The following is a 3,506-nucleotide window of genomic DNA, read 5'->3' as shown; positions in this document are numbered from 1 at the left end:
AGTATGGAAGTTCCTTAAAAAACTATAAATGAAATTACCATATGATCCAGCAATCCCACTACTGGACATATACCCAGAGAAAACTATAATTCAAAAAGACACATGCACCCCAATGTTCATTCCAGTACTATTTACTATTGTAAATAGCCATTTACAATGGAAGCAACCTAAATGCCTATTGACAGACAAATGGATAGAGAAGATGTGGTACATATATACAATGGAATATTACTCAGCCATAAAAAGGAATGAAATTGGGTCATTTGTAGAGACGTGGTTGGATCTTGAGACTGTCATACAGAGTGAAGTAAGTCAGAAAGAGAAAAACAAATATTGTATATTAACGCATATATGTGGAACCTAGAAAAATGGTACAGATGAACTGGTTTGCAGGGCAGAAATTGAGACACAGATGTAGAGAACAAACATATGGACACCAAGGGGGGAAAGCGGCAGGCGGGTGGTGGGGTGGTGTGATGAATTGGGCAATTGGGATTCACTTGTATACACTGATGTGTATAAAGTTGATGACTTTAAGAAACTGTGTATAAAAAAATAATTTAAAAAAGGGAAAAAATTTAAAAAATAATTAAAAAAAGAAAACAAAGTACATTTACCCTTATTTTTAGGAAATGCAAATTAAACTAATATTAGTGGATAGAGGGTCATCATGTCTGCAACTGACTCTCAAATGGTTCCGAATAAAAGAAACAGGTACATATAGCATATAAAGCATATATGGCAAAATGTTAACCTTTGGGGAATCTGGGTGAAGGATATATAAAAATTTTTTGTACTATCTTTGAAAGCTTTCTGTACACAGTACAAAGTTAGAAATAAGGAAAAAAACTGTACATTTACCTAGAATTTTATATACAGTGAAGGTATTCTTCAAAAAGGAAGCCAAAATAAACTTTCAGAAAAACAAAACCAAAGAGAATCTAGGACTAACAGAGCAGAGTTGCAAGGGTCACCACAGGAAGTGAATCCAGCTGAAGAAAATGAGACAGGAAATAATTCTTGCCTTATATGAAGTGGTATGATATTAATTCAAGGTAGTCGAAAAGTTAAGGAAGCATATTGTAATCCCTAAAATAACCACTATAAAACTAATTGAACCAGTGAATAATAAAATTCTATGTAGGAGATCAAATAGAATACTAAAACGGTCAATTATTTTCATTATTTTAACAGAAAGTAAGGGAGGGGATGGAAACTAGGGACTTGAGGGCTCCTGGCCCAGTGTTCTGCCTCCTTGGTGTGGACTGGACCCTGCTGCCCCCTCAGCAGAAAATTACTAAGGAAATAAATGGCATTCTACAAAAATTGAGGCAGAAGATCAAAATCTGAGTCGTAGGCAGGTTGAATTTCGATAAAGTGCAGGTGAAGCTGGGAAATGATATGGTTAAAAAAATATGATTATGTGTTTCCAGGAAATGGCTTCGTAGCATATAAAGATGGGCAACTCTTATATAAACAGAATATTCAAGGTCACCTTGGTAAGGCCCTAATCCAAGATTTAATCAATGACTGTCTGAGCTACATTGTAGAAACCAAATTCCTGAAGAAGAAGGGGTGCTTTCATTGAAATTCTAAATGGGATGTGAATTCATCCTCTATTGAAAGAAGCTGCAGCCCCAAAGAACACATGGAGTTCTATATGCATTATAAAGAAATAAAATATAAGACAAAAATGTGTAGCAGATCTGTGGAAAGCATTTGCAAATAAAGGCCTCACCTTTTCTGTAGGAGGCCAAATCAGCTTTGAGGTCTTTTGGGATGGATAGAGAAAGAGGTATTGCCTGGGACATGTGGAAAATCATGGTTATAAGACCATTTCTTTCTTTGGAGACAAAACTGTGGCAGGTGGGAACGACCATGAGATCTTCACAGACCTGGAAACTGCAGGCCACACGAGTCTGTGCCTGAGGACACAGGAAAGATCTGTGAAGAGATCTTGTACTAATGGTCATTTTCCCTGTGGGAAGAAGAGGGAGGTAATGAGCCTGACAGGGTCATTCAGTGGCCAAACCCAAGGTCTCCCCTTCATATGCCCACATGACCCAGCCCAGGCCAGGCTCTCCACAGGGTTCAATCAACTCATAGGGTCCTGACAGTGATATCCTCATGCAGCAGAGAAACCTCCCTCTATCCCCAAACACGTGAGGCCTTCCACCTCCAATGCCAGAAGAGAGAAGAAAAGACTTGTCAAGAATGGAACAAAGGAATAACCCCACCAATAGACTTTATCCCCCAACTCCATATTTGCAATCACAGTATGCCTGGGCTTTGGGGAGACTTCCTATCATTCTAGAAAGAACAAATGTGCCGGGACCCTCCCTCTTCATGGGTGCTGTGATAAATGTAACAGATATTTATGTTTGGACCCCCTGCATCAATAACAGAAAGGGAGATTTGTGATGAGAAAGAAAGGACAGGACAATTACAATGATTCAACCCTGGGACAAAAGTCTAAAAAACACTTTCTGAAATGAAGCTCCCTCCTGAGTGTCAGTTTGATGGGGCTTTGAAACTGAGAAGAATGTGATCACTGTGGTGGTATTCAGTTAAGTGACTCTGTACAATCTTTCTTTTCCAATCCTGCTTCCTATTTGTGAGGTGCATACCTCAGTACGGGCTGCCGACAGAAGACTGGCCAAGTGACCACTGACCCCAAGTAGTTTGCACTCAGCTCTCCCAGAAGGCAGATCAGCTCTGTATCCACTACACCTTGAATACCCTGGCTGGTTCTCGGCAACCATGGAGATGGGAGGAAATAGAAACCAACAACCCCTGGTTAGAGAACTGGCACCAGCAGAACTGTCCTTCCCTTGGATGTAGGTTCTGATCTCAGGTCTGGAGAAACTAACTTGGGATGTTAAATTTTACTAAAAGTATCTTCTTATTGGACCTGGCTGGCTTCCCAAAGGCATTATTTGCCTCTAGTTTCTCAGGTAAGAGCTTAGATTATTCATAGGAATAGGAGCTGCACTTCATCTCTCTGCAGACTTTTTAATAAAAGTTGTCCACTCAGGCCCTCACCTAGACTTTGACTTAAGGGGTGAGAGCAGCTGTGGTTGGGACCCTCTCTCCTCCCTTCCACATTCTGCAAGTTCTTTGTGAAACTGGAGGCAGCTCAAGGCCCTAGTTCAGAACACAGCTGAAGAGAGCTCCCAAGATAATTGTTCACACCTCACTTTTCAGTATTTGGCAATGTTGAGACCCCCAAACCCTGCACAGATAGGAGCTGGGACCAGCTTCAGTCTACAGCGTGGTCTCTGCTGGGGGTCACCTACCTGAATCCTGGGCCAGGGGGAGCCCTGTGCTCTGCATCCCCTGCCTCCCAGCCCCCAAACAGTTGCTTGCATCAGATAAACCTGGTTCCCTCCAAACCTGTTGGCTGCTCAGTCTTCTCTTAGCTCAGGATTGGGTTGGGAGAACAAAAGAAGAAATGCTGGCCTATGAAGTCTGCCCGGCTCAACCACTCTGTTTACTACACACAGGAC

At 41.6% G+C, this 3,506-nt stretch overlaps 1 pseudogene across 1 annotated transcript; it reads left to right on the top strand.

Moving 5' to 3' along the window:
* The first annotated feature begins 1,209 nt into the window (after positions 1-1,209).
* LOC309962528 (phosphomannomutase 2-like) lies at positions 1,210-1,966 on the top strand (annotated as a pseudogene). The gene has a single exon. The product of its transcript is annotated as a phosphomannomutase 2-like (transcript).
* The last annotated feature ends 1,540 nt before the right edge of the window (positions 1,967-3,506 follow it).

The sequence above is a fragment of the Leucopleurus acutus genome (assembly GCF_964270905.1).
Source record: "Leucopleurus acutus genome assembly, chromosome: 5".
In the NCBI taxonomy this organism is placed as follows: Eukaryota; Metazoa; Chordata; class Mammalia; order Artiodactyla; family Delphinidae; genus Leucopleurus; species Leucopleurus acutus.
The sequence above is the reverse complement of the archived record's forward strand: the minus strand, read 5'-3'. Positions and strand labels throughout refer to the sequence as shown.